The sequence below is a fragment of the Daktulosphaira vitifoliae genome, unplaced genomic scaffold (genome assembly GCF_025091365.1).
Source record: "Daktulosphaira vitifoliae isolate Bord-2020 unplaced genomic scaffold, ASM2509136v1 Scaffold_1, whole genome shotgun sequence".
Classification (NCBI taxonomy): Eukaryota; Metazoa; Arthropoda; class Insecta; order Hemiptera; family Phylloxeridae; genus Daktulosphaira; species Daktulosphaira vitifoliae.
In genome coordinates, this window is record NW_026099572.1 from 78,382,168 (window position 1) to 78,399,542 (window position 17,375).

A 17,375-nucleotide genomic window follows, 5' to 3' on the forward strand; every position below is an offset into this window, starting at 1 on the left:
AATATCGTTGTTGTTACTGTTGTTGTATCTATAATATAACTTCAAACGGGTACGATAATAATGACCAGTACGATCTAAATTAATATAACAATATATTACTAGTAACAATGCAAGTCTTGATTAGATATCGTTGTATAATAATTGCGCGTATCATTATTATACGAAATTAATATTCACCATACTACCAATACATGTATCACAGTGTCCATTAATTTTAACGTAATGATAATTATTTGTCGATCTGTGATCTGGGCCAAGGATGTCGATTTGGCTTCATAAATATCTTTATACACAAATAATCAAAATTCTAAAGTTTTTTTTTCACTTTATAACTATTGTTGCAGTGATAAATGTAAAATACGCCTGTTAAGCAATATCAGCAATTTACTGTTAGAAATAGTTCTAGTATTATTACACTTAATGAATGTATAAGAAAGACCTATGAGTCAGATACCTATTTAACTGTAATTCTTTTATTATATGAACTGAGTAATTTTTTAAAATTTTTATTGATTTGAACATTTTTATAAATGTAGTGGAAATTTTATATTTCTTATATTTTCGATTGTATTTCACTCTTATTATTGATTATTTTATTTTAGATAATTAAAATGTATTAAAATTAACATTTTATCAGTGAATGATAAAAAATATTACTCTTGGAAAATATCTTTATTTAATTTAAGGCGAATGTACGGAGTTTTATATTAATAAAAACACTACTTATTTATCTAGCATTATCAAATTAATTACATTAATGAGCATATTCAATTTTTTTTATTATCTCTGTAAACAGAAAAATTTTATGAATACCATATTGCTCAATCCTTTCAATATCATATCTCAAAAAAAAAAAAATTTAGTTTTGCCTTAGAATGTCCTAAAAAAATAATATATCACAATAAAATCGTTTTAATTTGTTTAAAAAAAAAAATTTCGATCTACTACTGTCACAATTAACATTGTAACGAATTTATTTACACTAAATTTTTTTATCTACAGTAATCGTCAAATATATAATATGTTATATAAAATCAATTGTATGCTGCTAGAACACAATTATCATATAATGATAATACAAAAAATGTAATAGAAGTTAGTGTATTGTGAAGGTCATGACGTAAATTTGGTTTCCGGTTGCACTTAGGAGTGACTCATTGTATCGTTCTGATTTAAATTAGTGTTTCCATTTTCCTAAAAATACTTTAATCTACTATAGCAGGATTTTAAATTGAGGATTACTTTTAAAATAAAACCGCAATATTTTGTAAAAACATTATTTGACAATTTAAATATTAAGTTAAGTTTGGGAAATAGAAAGTGTTAAAACTGATTTATTATTTGACAATTCAACTTTATTAAATAAGTAAACTTAATTAAATTTTAATGTAAATAATTTTTCTTTTAGAATTTTAAAAAGAAAATGTCTTAATATTGTAATTATGCAAGAAATATTTGAGTAACAAACAATCTCATAATAGTTGAATATAATGTATGAAAAAGCTTTCTTTTTATTTTGAGAAGTGCAAATAAAATGTGTTTATAAAATAAAATTTTAGGTGTCAAAAAAAAAAAAAAAATTTATACTTATTTCTTAACAAGATATTTTATAAATAATACTAATTAATAGTCAAGTATCTAGAATAATGAATATTTTTTTGAATTGATGTACTTTATAGACATCAATTCAAAAAATGTAACATGTTTAAATTTTAAATAAATAAATTGTTTTTATTTAATACTTCCTTCGTCAGCAAAGGACATTGGATAACGATTTAGTTGAAATGAATGAATAGAATATAAAGATATATACATAATAGTAACAAAGTATATGTTTATTATAATTATAAATGTTACTCATGTATACTAATAAGCTGATGCTCAGTTTTGCAAAGCTTGGTAAAATACATAGTGTTAAAACCACAGATAATTAAATTAAAAAAATTATAACAATTGTAGGTTTTGATTGGCTATGCCTGTATAATAGATAAATAGGAGCTATTTTAGGAGGGGTTAGTGATCTTTAAACTCCTTTGAAATCTTGTCATAACTTTCCTAAAAACAAAAAAATATTGTATGTGTTATAAAACTATAAACAACATACGTATATGTTTAAAAAAATTCTGGAGACAAATTTTGAGGAGTTTAAAGTTCTCTAGCTCCTCTTTAATGCACCTTTGAATTTATACAATTAATATAGAAAAAATATAACATAAATTATTTATTTATTTTTCAATGTTTTTTTAAGACTTCTCTCAAAAAACAGTGATAACATTTTTGTTTTTAAATTCTAACTTCGTAATTATGTTCTATCGTAATTTTAGATTATAAATAATAAATGATGATACTAAGGGTTTATCATCAAAGGTCAAAAGAATTGTGTGTTAAGATTCATTAAAGATTAATATTTATACACTGTAGACTTTTTAAACAGTTATTTCTGGTTTTTATATTCATAATCATAAAATCATGTAAAAAAATTTAAATAATGTGGCTATAGTTATGAAAATCTATATGTATATGGTGTTATACAGATATAATAAAAAATATAATTTTAACACTCTCTTTATATTGTAAATAACTTCATAGTCAAAAACTATCACTATCTTGTGTCATAGTCATAAATGAAACATAATTTTACCTTGGTATATTGTTAAAAAATAGGAACAATATATAATATTGTTGCGCGTTTACCTCTACCCACTTAAGTTGTTTTATTGTATTTTATTTTAATAGAAAGAGAAAGTTTAGATGATCGACACTCCAGAAAATATGATTTTAAAATCGTATGAATCCAGTATTTTTCATTCCGTTACTGTTTAGTATAGATTAGTTAGACTACTATGCACCTTGTGCACAATATGATACAGTATTATATTTAACAAAGAAACATTTTTATTTTTCATTGAAAATTTTTTTTTTTAAGTACTTGTTGGTTTTAATGTAATTTCAGTAAAATAATTTTTTCTACATTGTTGAAAGTTTACGTATTAATAGTTAAATTTTTATTATCTCAATTGTAAAAATTAAATAATTTCTTGTTAAAACTAAAATCAACGACACTCTTGAGGTCCATGAAATAAATGTTTTTCGAGTGTAAATTTTTTAGATATTTCACCGTTTCATTTTTTTATATCAACGTTTACATTTGTAGGTGTAATTGACTGTCGGGTATTTAATTCTCTTCAGCTAACAATTAGTCCCCCTAAAAATTCAGAAAATATTTGTGATATTCAATATTAGCCTNGGATAGAATACCAGATGTTTTAACAAATAAAAAAGAATTATGCTGACTGTTCCATTTTAAACGATTTGTTTTGAAAGGTTACAGCGTGGAAAGAAGTATCTAGATATTTTGTCAAACGTTGATAATTTTTAAAAATTTAATTATGTTTTTACTAAGATTACATGGTAGATTTGATCTATTATACAAGGCAAGTCGCAAATATATTTAGCTGCTACTGTTCAATACGTTTATGATGAATAAAATTCAAGAGAACGCCATTAAATTATATAAAACCCGAGTCGATTGCGTAAAATTATTTTTTATTTAAATTTACTAATAAACTAGATTAATATAATCATTTATATTTATATATTTAGATTGATATTATACAATATAAACAATATTGTTTTTAAAATAATTTTAAACTTATATTTTGTAAAATTATTTATTTTTAAAAGTAAAAGATAAACAAACTTAACTTAATATATAATTTTTTATTTCTGTTTTATTTAAATTTCTAATAAATATTATTTTATTTGAAAAAAAAAACTATACGAGAATAAATATGCAATTTAAACAGTTTATAAAACTGTTTAAAATATGATCAGAACGTAAGAATATGTACTTTGTACAAAGTGTATTTTAAACATCCTAGTGGCCTTAAGATTGCCCTTAAATTTTAAAGTTTGAACACTATAGTAAAACTACTTTGTTTAATCGATATTTATAAACTATTTAATCATAAATGTATATGATATAACAATGACTGGTGGTGACTAATTGTCGGGTTTAACTTTGTGAAGTAATATTAGTTCACCTTAATGAATTGTAGTCTACTGTTCCTAAAATATAATATATTCTCTTAATAACCATTCAATTAATGACAACACTATATTATCCATTAGGAACGTAAAACTAAAATTAATTGCAAATTTTTGATACTAAAAATTATTTTCCGTTAAAGTTGTAGTACTTTCTCTTAGACAGACAGGCTGTTTATAATTTTCATTTCAGTCCTTTATTTTTTCTGTGATTCTTATTAAATTATCATTATACAAAAGTAGTAGTTGAGTAAGCGTATACAATAAACGTAACAATATTTTTGTTGTCAAAGGATTAGAAACTGTGGGTGTAATTGATCGGAAAAAATCTAACTTATTGTATTTAGACTTCCCAATTTATGTTGGCAAGGAGTATTAATCGAATAATTAAATAAATATTTATTATTGTGAATAGAAATCTTCTATTTTTTTATTAAATCAATTTTAACGATTTTCATCTTCGGTGATTCTTATTGTGTATTTAGCTATTATTTTTATCATTTTAATGTATAAATTAATGATTCGTGTTTACTCGTCTTTCTCAACCAAATTGTTCAGCTTTTTCTTTTTTCACTGAATTGATATTTATTTTTTCTATTTTAATTAATAATTTAAAACGATAAAACACGGATGTTCTTATATTAAACCTATTTAAAAAAATAAGTAATTAGCAAAAGGTACATCCTTTCACTCAGAAAAAAAAAAAATTATATGCATCATTTTTTTATTATTTATGTTATTGTTTGTCTCGCCTTCTATGACTATCGATTTTCTATCACAATTTTTTTATATTTTTTTTAATTCTTGGCCAATTGATTGTACAATAAGATTTAGTTTCCATGGATATGATACGGTGTCATTCATCAAGTACAGTGGTCAATGACATTGAGGTTTGGACATATACTTCGAAGTGCCATATCATTTTAACGCGCACAACGAATTTACTGTCTTTTTGTTGTCAACAGAGTATGCATGGCAACAACCTCTGAACATTCTACTTTTTCTAGATCTTTTTGTTCAACATCTTTGGTATACGCTTAACTTGTACGTATACCAAAAACTATAATTTTTCAATAGCATATGAAACCAATGTTAAATGTCATTGATTATCAGTGGCGTATTTAGAGTAAGGGTTCTTGTGTTTTAACTCCCCCCACTCCCCGAAACTAATTCAGTTATTTAGTGGGGACGAAGCTATAAAAGTATACTTATTATTGTTTAATTATTTTCTTTTTTTATTAATTATAAACTATTGTGCTATTTGTGGATAATTGTATTAGATTATAGTTTTGAATTTGGATTTCAGTACGCGTTTTTATTAAACCTTTCTCCAAATTTTGTTTGTAGTGATTAAATGTTTCACTTTAAAATACGTGTCATAACCATCTCTTATTTTACAACGGTCTATTTTAATAATTTATATCAATGTGGAACACATTTTATGATATTTTTATGTATTGTGAATATTAAAATTAAAATGAGTAGTCGCTCAGGGGGGTAACGTTGTTATTTATAACTTAATATCTAGCATATGATTTTAGTTTTCAGACTACTATGTTTAACTAAAGTAATTTTTAATTTAAACGGCCTATAATAATGAAACATTATAATGTAAAAATCTACGGTCAGTTATTATTGGTCGAAACTATCGCGGTTTATGAACACTTGAAAAGAGGTTAACGGCCTGCAATATGTTTATATGATTTACTATGTGTACTTGCATCCTCCTACTGTTCAACAGTGGAGATCCGGACAACCGTGACAAATGATATTTTACAACGGCCAGGCTTTATATTTACCCAAAAGACTATGCTCATAATATTTTTACATTGTTTTTTTTTTTGTGTATTATGATGATGATGATAGTAATAATAAGCAATACCTGCAAGCTAGAGAGATTCAATCATATACGGTTTTTTTATTATTCATTTTTTCGCTTACTTGTATACATCAACAATGGACAACACTTTTTAACGTGTAACGCATATTGGTTACGTGCAGCCTTAGCCATGGACGCCGGAACAAATGCTTTCTCGTGATTAATGTGTTTGATTGCTGGCTGAAAGAACTTACATCATTCGTACTTCTATTAAAAAAAGTATAATCTTATAAAGTTATCTATTGACTTCCACCTATATGTTAACACAATTTAGGTGACTAATGAGAGATATATTATGACGAATATTAATTTTGCACATTTTTAGTTGCATATATAACTATATAATATTCTTATAAAATAGTTAGCTTTATCCTTAAAATTAATAAAAATCAGTGTAATTAAAAACACGTTTGAAAAACAAATCTATTTGAAACACAAATAAACGATTTAAAATGTCTACAAAGACCATTGTAAATTTGGAAAATTTTGACAAGCCTAACAACGTGTAACACTTTAATAAAAATTGTAGCTTAAATAATAATGTATTTAAAACGAACCATTTTTTGCAAATGTGCTTAAAATGATAGTGTATTTGCTAAAAGAGTGATTATACAACATTATTGAGGCCTAAGTCTTACCCATATAGACTTACAATTCTTCAATTTAATGCAATATTGGATAGAATACCAGATGTTTTAACAAATAAAAAAGAATTATGCTGACTGTTCCATTTTAAACGATTTGTTTTGAAAGGTTACAGCGTGGAAAGAAGTATCTAGATATTTTGTCAAACGTTGATAATTTTTAAAAATTTAATTATGTTTTTACTAAGATTACATGGTAGATTTGATCTATTATACAAGGCAAGTCGCAAATATATTTAGCTGCTACTGTTCAATACGTTTATGATGAATAAAATTCAAGAGAACGCCATTAAATTATATAAAACCCGAGTCGATTGCGTAAAATTATTTTTTATTTAAATTTACTAATAAACTAGATTAATATAATCATTTATATTTATATATTTAGATTGATATTATACAATATAAACAATATTGTTTTTAAAATAATTTTAAACTTATATTTTGTAAAATTATTTATTTTTAAAAGTAAAAGATAAACAAACTTAACTTAATATATAATTTTTTATTTCTGTTTTATTTAAATTTCTAATAAATATTATTTTATTTGAAAAAAAAAACTATACGAGAATAAATATGCAATTGGCGTATTGTTCAGAGATCAGCTGAAAGTTATAAGCTGATCTCTGAACAATCTTAATGGCATAGATAATAGCATTAAAAAAATATTATTCTTCGTCATTCATAAGTCATTTAAAAATCATTACTAGATAGCCTAAATAACACTATATTCTGCTTAACTGTCCTTAATTTGTATAGTAACACGTTATTGAATAATTCTTCTTTTAAACATTGTTCACCGATCGCTCATCGTTGTAATCTGAATTTATTAGTTTTTAATAATTCGTCAAATTTATAGTTCATGGATTGAAATACTCAATTTTTATATATTACTGAATTTCTTAAGGATTGATTATAAAATGTTTTAGTTTTAGTTATTATCGAGGTGGACATAATGCCCATGCACTCAGACCTGTTGGTCCATTGTGCGCAAAATGCTTTAGTTAGTCAATTGTCAATTATCAGTTCACTTGTTGTAAATTATTAGATTATTAATTAAATTATTAAAAATTGTTAAACTAACAATTTTTAAGTTTATTTTAAATAATATTTGCTTCTCATAATTTAATGAAATACAACTATACTGTCTATAAAAGTGACCTTTAAGTAAAATTATCATCTAATTAGAATTATATGAAAAATATTACTTTTACGTATATATTTTATACAAGAAACGCTATTAAGTATTATCTAATTTTTTTTTTTATTATTTTAAAATGTTTTGTATTGATAACACGGGGTAATATGGTTTTTTTTGTTTTAAAAATACTCAGATAATAATATGACATCTATATCAGTTTTTTATTGATGTGTACGAGTGAATGACTATTATTTCATGTTAACTTTTGATGAATCAACTTTTTTCTTAGTAAAATATTCATCAAAAGATTTTTAACCTATAACTCCGAAGACCGTTGTAACAATTATAGTGTTACACTATTTTTAAAAATTTACCTGGACAATATAATTACATTGGTTGCTTATTTTAAAATACTCCAGTATTGTTCAACGCGGTCCAGTTTTTAAAGGTCTATAGATCACTCAAAGAAAATTTAATGATAAAGAAATTATTGTTCATTTTCATTTTAAATTACATGTGCTACGACGACTGTACTCAATTTTTATTTGACATCTATTGTTTTGATTAATACAAAATTTATTTTCTTTTCTAACTACATGATTTTTATTGTTCTTGTTTTACTAAATAGACTGACATCATTGGAGCCCACGTAAATTTTTAAATAATAAATCGTCAAAGATTAATGTTTGATCTATCCTTATATGTAAATGATTACGGATATGATAATAATATTGTCTTGTTCTACTATCCATCGTAGTCATCTTATTACACGACAATAACCTTGTTTTTTGATAAACCGTGTTTCCCGTAGCAACAAAATGACTGATTATCTTTACCACTACAGTTTTTTAAACAAACAATATGCAATTGGCCAAAACGATGTTTAATTTTTTGTTCATTGTAACTTTAATAAAATGATTTCTATTGAAAAAGAATACTTCGTACAGAATTTGGATATTCGTAGAGTTCCCATATCATCTCCGAAATACAAAGAACAGATCATAAGAGTAAGTGTTTGACATGTTGGGAACAATACTAAATTGTCAATGTGTCTTTGACGACACACTTGTCTGCTTAACATCTGTAAATGTCCATATGGTTAATGTCTGCGTCTGGTTTTTGTATTTAGTTGTAAGAAAAATGTTATGTAAATAAACTACAACATACACTGGTATTGTTGCTATAATGGTAAAATAATTAACATTTAGGAAGACTAGTTTTTATGTTGTGTTACTTATAATGAGTCACTATATGAACTTGTATATGACGAAACTTGTAGTATTCATGCATTGCACGTTGTATGGGATGTAATTACCATTTATACTACATACAACACTGGCACAGTATTTTGGTTTTCTGTATTTTTAATTTTTTAATTATATTAATCCTATGTAGAACGTTCGCTTGCAGCATAGTATTTTCCTCGATAATATTAAAAGTACGTATTATTCCTGTTGTTAAAGAATCGATAGTATTTTTCTCAGCATAAAATTGATACCGTCCATATCACCATGAGTAATACAAATGTTAATAGTTTGTTACGAAATATACCCACTGTCGAAGCGATCTCACGTTTAAAGGAGGTTTTCGTTAAATTTAAAACATATTTTTACAAGCCACTTATGTTGAAGAGCAATCACATAGAACGAAATTGACCGTGTGACGTGATGTTTTGTCGAACGAATGCTTGCATATATATTATAATATATATTATTAGTATAACAATAACTGTAAAACACTTATTCATTGTATTTTGAGAACCATATAACTGTAAACGTATTCAAACGAATTGGAATACTTTTATAAGTAACCCTAAGCGTTATGTCTGAATAATTTTTTAATGCGTCCTTTAATATCAGAAATCATATACCTGATTATGCACCTTTGCCCATAGTAGGTAATTGATTGTGGTATGCTAAATGTACTACCTAGTTATTTTGTTATCTGTCCAAATTCTTTACATTATTATGTATGTAATAAAAAACGTGTTTTTTTAAATCAATTCTAAAATAAATATTGTTTATTTTTTTAATCCATTCATTATTTAATGCATTTTTATCTTTGAATCAATACTTATGCATTTTTGCTACTAATCACTCACTATTTTTATTACTTATTAATAAATATCATTTCAACTAAGTTATTCCAGACACACCATTAGCGAGTACAAATGTTTATTAATTGACTTCAAAACTTGGTAACCAAATTAGATCTCATTATGTGATCTAACTGTGGTTAAAGTGTTTGTGGGGGTAGGGGTTTATTCCTACTACAACAAAAAATATTTCTATGCTACTGTATAATCCTACGACTAAGTTGTACAAACTTGGGATCTATTAAAGTGACAAAAAAAATGTATAAATGCATATAATTCTGAGTTCTAGTAATTATATATAGCTACACACTAGTTTTCTCATTTATTTCGGTTATATTTACCACTAACACCCTAGAAAGTCTTGTTGAACATTATAAAAAAAATCTGCTGGTAATAAAAAAAAATACATTGCGTATTGTGCTCCCATTGGCATAGTTTTGTGGTTGCGGTGTTTTCTCCCATAGCCTTGTAAACAGTAGTAGTTCTATATTATTTATTTTTAAGTAAAGTATTTTATTAATTTATTACTTTAAATAATATTTCTGAAAAATTATTGTTAAATTTAATAACACCTTATTTTTGTGATTTTAACAACTGGTGAATAAAATGTGTAGGAGTTAAAGTGAATATGTGTACTATGAACAACTATGTGCATATGAGAACACAATATTTTATTCTTAACACGATTCTTGTAATTTTTTACATTTTTGGTGTCATAAAATAGTTACCGGAAACCAGTTATGCTAACCAATCACAAAAATAAACTATTAAGTACTTTTATGGCTATGAATGGGGTTTCCACCGAAAGAATTGAAAAAATAAATACAGATACTTAAAGTGCTACAAGATCTCAAAAAATTATTATTTGAATTTAACTGTAGAAATATATTGGCCTATTTTTCTGACATGTATGGTATCATTGTTATGTGATAACAATTAGACTTGAGTAAACTATTATATTTAATTAAAAACTGTATTGTATTTCAATATCATTTTAAAAATAAATTCTCAATTTTTTAGTATGTAAGTTCGCTTTTAGTAATTACTTATTGCTCTTTGAGGTCTGTATAAATAATTTTGTGCATTTATATATATTGCATTTTTCTGTTTACCCAGGTCAAATTGTTACTTAATATATAATTTATATCCTTGTGAGAGATTCCATTTATGATCAAATTCATATTTATTTATGTAATACTAATATTTATTTTTATTTGAAGGGCATCGGGTTATGGTTAATTTTTAAAAATATTTTATTTATTCAAATTTAAATTTATATAAAATGATATAAATTGAATATTTTGATTTATTTAATATTAAACCAAACTAAATATTCGCGCATTATGTTTACAAATCATAGCCTCAGAGTTAACAATTCATAAAAACAGTTAATTATAGTGTTACGCAAAATTTTATTTGAAACATTTTTTAAATTTGAGTTAAATTTTGTTTGAATAAATCGATTTGATAAATAAATATTTATCACTGTATTCTTTATATTTCTTTAATACTTTTTGCTAATATTATATTCTTAATTCTATGTCGACATTTATTGACAAAATTCTTATGAACTTTGAAAAATTGTAATAAATCACACATTCGTATGGGTTTATTTTTATTGTATCTGTTTTACATCATAGTAAGTTTTAAAATGTATTCTTAAAACGTGTACTTGAATGTGGAGTGACGTAATATACTTCGGTACCAGACACCGATTGACCCGGTGACGGTGACATGATAGCACGGTATCAGAAAACGCAAGGCAATCGTGATTCGTGCTTTAATAAACTAACGATTTTTTAAAATAATGTAATGATTAGAGTCAAAAAATATGTATGTATTTATCTTTGTAGAAAATCATAGTTCTTAGTTGAATCAAATTAATACACTGCATCAAATGATTGTAAACGTTTTGATATAATCTTTGTTCATGCTTTTTCGATTGTTTGAATTTTTTTTTAGTAGCATTTAATATAAAATACACTTTTCATAGTCTCATTTACATGTAGATAGATTAAAATTACTACTAGACAACCTCAATAGAAATAATTGCACAAGTGTTCTATGCATGCGTATTTGTAGGCTGCGTTTGTTTTCCATTAATATCTGTTTATTTGGTGGACAATGCTTGGTCCGGATTTGAAATCAACAACAAAAAACAAATTTAAAAATTAAAAACCTTCGCCGTTACAATCCGCGGTTCCGGTGTACCGCAAATCTAAATTGGATCGACTGTTGTCTCGTCACGGCTGTACGACCATCCGGTCACCATACACATGACGTGTAAGGATTTTTATTATTGTTGTTATACTCGTATATGCCATAAAGTATTGTATGTAGCCTTTAACGCTAGTACACAGGAAACGTTTGCATAATCGAATACCCATTGGTTTTCTGTAGGATGGGCCGGTCGGGCGTACTGGTTTTGATACCATAGTAATTGTCATGAACTAGTAATATGCTACATAATTGTCAAAATCTACATAAACAACGTAGTCAACAGCCGAGTATTTGACGCGCAGTAAAAACCACCAATAGTAGTTATACTGTTAAGAGTATACCGATTTGATGAGTTAATTATTACCGAACGGAAGAATAGACAAGACGTGTCTTCTTGGTTGTGGCATCAGCTGTCTTAATTGGAAACCCGTGACAACCTTAAACTTTCACTCTCCTGTAGTGAGATTATTATTACGGTAATCATGTATTTAATTTTTCTATCAAATTTAGTCATATTGTAGGCTGTGAAACCAAAAAACCTCTTACGCCGGTCAGTATCATTATTTTAATTTGGTAATATTACCACGTAGACGATGAATTAAATGGAATATGCAACGGAAGTGCCGCTGAAACACTACATCGATTTACTAATGGAAGGGCGTTGTATTAAGAATATTATAATATAAACATTATTTTCAGTGCATGTTTAGTGTTAACTCTCGATCGTGTGATGGTTACACTTAATTGTACGATGAACATTTAGTTTACCAAATTCTAGCAATAACAAAAAAAAAATAAATCATTTTTTTTTAACTGTTATCTGTTTATCGATCATTGGTCTTGGTATTGGTAGAGGCAGTGTAATCGAATTTACAAAAACAAACATTTCCTTGGACATATTGTGAATAGTGAATGAATATTGGGATTTACTCAAGTATGCAAATTACTTACAGAAGAAAAAAAACTTATCATCATGATTTATTAGTTTGTTGACTGTAACTAAAATATCATTACGACATCAAATACATAAGTATTAATGTTTGCTGTAGAATTCCTAAACAATTGCTCTTCGCGAATCGTCGTCTTCCCATTGATGCAATGGCACCACCGCAATGATTTATTGACTTTCATTTTTTGGTTTTTAATCTTCTATACTTAATGCTAATATAATGTGACTTTCACCCTAAGTCGGCGATAGTGTTTCCCGATGAAATTGTAATATGAAAAACAACCTTCTCGTTTAACTTATGTCGGCTAGTATATGATGCGCACGTATGACATGAGTAATTTGTGGTCGACTGAGTAGAAAGAGCTGTAGTGAAAATCATTTACAAGTACCCTTTGCTAAATTCCAGCGCACTGTATGAAATAATTAAAATAAAACGGTTGCGTTATGCTCTTTTAATTCGCTTTCTACTCGTGTACGGGTAATTATGTTCATCGCCGTTATCTTTTCCTGTCTTCATCATTTTAACCTTATAGAAAAACACATTCATATACACTACCGCCATTGTGTACGTGTGTTAATTTGATCAAATCTCCAGTTCTTCAATAGAGATGAATCTGTGATGGAACCACATACTTCGCTTCGGTGTTTATGAATTGCCTTGTTCATACATTGTATATTGTTGACGCACTGAAGATTTCTTGCTGTCCAAAACACAATTAAAAGTTTCCTGGTTTACAACGCTAAAAAGAAATTCTTAAAATAACTTGTATGACATTATTATCTGTTGATGACATTTTTCGTTTTAAATACCGCGAAACGAGAAATTATTACTACAATAGAGACTAATTCACATGTAAGATTCTGTCCATTATAACGTTATGTATTTCCTAAAAATATTATATATCTGTTGAATTACCTTACTCAAGGGAATACCCCTCAATCAATATCTAAGTGTCATTTTCAGTTAAGGAAGTGACTAACTAAACGCTCTTATGCACAAAATGAGTTGTATTCAACTATGTGAAATCAAAATAATTATTTAATTACTCTTATTATAGTTATTTCTATGTCATCACAAGTCTTCAAGATGTATGTTATAATTCATATAAGAAAGATGCCATTTTCTGCCACAGTTATTTTTTTTTATACTAAATATTGACATGTATTTTCTGCTTTTCGAGCTGATACAATCAATAAAAATATATATGTATGTTCATTACATACATTACATGTATGTGAAGAACTATTTGCGAAGAAAGTGATATTAAATCTATTCACCTTTTTCATAAAAAATATATCTTTATTTCAGGAGTATAGAAAATAAATATTAAATTTTTTCATTATTATTAGCCACAAGAATTTAAATTTGTATATTGATGACAAATAAAAAATTATTTGTGTAATTTGACTCCTACGTGTAAATTATACTTTGTACGTTTCGTGAAAGGTCCATGATTAGATGCTGGCGGTAGGTATTAATAATTTGTAGTTTATACACCGAAACTGTTTCATTATTGTTAGTAGCCTTCATTACTTTACGTAATATTTTTTAGCCGTTTGGCTCATAGTGAATTATATTGTCAAATATCTATCGCCATCGGACTATTAATAAAATATGTAGCGCTTGTATTATTATTTGGTACTTACTCTTTGAAAATTGTTGTGACGTAATAAAAAATTACTAAATAATGCATACGCAATTTTATAATAAAATTGATCCCTGCCTAGGTAAGGTTACACTTATTATTGTAAGGTTCAAATAGTGAGCACGTCTTTACATAATTATAACATAACGATTTAACACCACCTGATAACTGATTTCGGCCACTTTTTTAAACGATATGTACCTATATGCTAATTTTACTAAATCTTGTATTCATGTTAATTGAATAAAAACTTTCAATTCCATTGGTGATTGATTATAAGAATTTTGTATAATACATCCCTATGAAAAAAATTTCCACCGAGTTGAATTTTTTAAAAACGTGACTATTGTAATAGAATTGCTTAAATGTGCAGAGAACCTAATCCGTTAAGAAATGGGTTAGAAAATTAATCAAATCGGTTAGTAATATTTGCTAAGTTGGAACAGTTATAAATAGTATACATTGTATCAAGTATTTAGGAGCTACAATCAACTTTTATTGTTTATTAATTTTACACGTTCTGTTCTCCTTATGATTAGACTGTTTGCTCTAAAATTCTACAATTGTAGTCGCTGCGTGTCATCTACTTATTTGGCTTCACGTCTGGACTTCACGTGTTATTATTGAAAGCAATAAAAAAATTTAAATGTGACACGAGGTTGTGTTTTTGTCCTTGGTGTGTTAGTAAATGCTCATTGTGGTAACTGCATAAGAATAAACGACGTTGCCTATTTTCACATCACACCGACCGAGACCAATTAATAATTTACAACTCTCTGTGAAATTTCCCTCTTGTTGTCTTGTTAAAAAATGCATATTTTCATTTGGTCGTCTGATTATTTTAGTTAAAAATAATAAACTTCCTTTAGGAATAGTTTTAAGATTTTATACGGCGACAGAACATTTGGAGATAAAGATTTGATTTTTTTTCTAATTGATTGTTTCTTATTCTTGCTGATTTCACGTTAAATAAATCCATTAATTTAAAAGCTGGGCGTTGTCGTGGTCAACCACGACCAATTACATTTAATTTGTAAGCATTGAATTTCATTTGGCCTCAGTTTTTGTCCTGTTATTTTGCTCGCACAAACCTTATCCGTTAATAATTTATGTCAATAATGCCGTAGATTATTACGTAGATAATATAATATATTATCATTATTTGAAATTTCCTTTAAAGTGTATATTTTTAAATTATATATGTGACTATTTCATTTATTTTAATATCATGAAAAACTATGTTATTTTACACTGTGTACCGTGAATCTGTGAGTATTAGTGAAGTGGCGTAGTGTCCCACTTATGTTAAAGCGGTCACGCAAACAAGCATAACGAGCCATTAGATAGCTAGCTATCCATTCCTATACTTTTTTTAATTTCAGTATGTAACTTATTAAATATTTTCCTGAAATAATATAATATAAGTGTTCAACTTGTTAATTAATTGTTTAATGTACATGATTATTCTTCCTAAATAAGTATATCCTATATGTATGACAATCGTGGTTTTTGGTTTATCATTAATTGTTTTCATATTAATCGAACAATTAAATAATTTCTATAAAATCCACAAAAAAAAAAAATCGATAAAATTGTACTATTTTATCTGGTTTTATTTAAAAATCAAACAATATATAGGTCATGCATCTTGCTTAGCGTCAGTTAAAATAAGAAACGTTAGTTTGGAACTATGCGACTGTACAAAAACTACACAATGAGTTTTTTCTCATGATCTAATTAGTGAAAATGACGTATATTTTACATGTTATTATGTAGTTCATCTTGTTCGTTTCATTTTTTTTTAATGAACTAAAAAATTTGTATGCCATGTAAAATCAAATGTAATAGTCAATACAATCTCTAGTATATCGTTGAGAATTCATAGGTAAACGTGTTTAGTTCTTATGACTGTCGTTTTTTGAAGGGCTCCTCGTTCTGATACCGGTTTATACATTCATTTCATATGTATACAATTTATAATATGTTTGTTGTTGTCAGGAATTTCATATTACAGCACTGGATAATTTAAAATATAACATTTAACTCGTTAATTATACGAAGAAGGCCAATAGAATATCCTCGCGAAATTTCTGGATTGTCTGAGCTACCAAATCATTAAAAAAAACCCATTAGTCTTAACGATGGCCATCAAAATTAGACCATAATCCGGAATGTTTTTCATAATGGGGTTTATGTACTTAATGTATAGATATTACTTAGCGGTTTTTATAAATGCATTTAAAATGATTACTCTGTATCGAATTGCTGACAAATGATTCGAGCAATATTAGCACCGGAACAAGTAGAGAGCGAAAAGTACAGTTTCTCAGCATAGACAATATATATACCGAAAGATTTTCATTAATAGGTCTCGTAAGAAATCTTAGATTAAAAATGTATATAAAAATTGGCGTAAAATATTACATTTGAATTTCAATGCATAATTGTTTTCAGGTCATGTAAATTATACGTATAATAAATATTTGCGATTGTAATGGTCATTATTATCGCTTAAAATAATGAAACTTGAATTTTGATTACATAGTAATTGTAATTCTTTGCAACAATATTTCTTGTATTTCCAATAAATCACAAAAAAAATCTATAAGATGCAACATATTATTTCCTAACTTGATCTTTAGCTCATAAATTTCGATGTATGTAAATTAAAAAGGTTAATAAGACCTCCTCATAGAAACTTGAAATATCTTCTCCCATTAAAGAAAATTTGCACGTATTACCAACTATCCAGGG

General features: G+C 26.6%; 1 protein-coding gene across 3 annotated transcripts in view; it reads left to right on the forward strand.

Annotated features, from left to right (window-relative positions):
* The window catches only part of LOC126896675 (uncharacterized), a 28,041-nt gene that overhangs the window by 772 nt on the left and 9,894 nt on the right, over positions 1-17,375 (forward strand). Inside the window, exon 1 of one of the 3 annotated variants that reach the window (XM_050669632.1) lies at positions 12,370-12,502. The exons of the other annotated variants lie outside the window; for them this stretch is intronic. The gene's annotated coding sequence lies outside the window, so the exon portion shown is untranslated. Of the gene's footprint in view, positions 1-12,369; positions 12,503-17,375 lie in introns of those variants that run through there. 3 annotated transcript variants of the gene reach the window in all.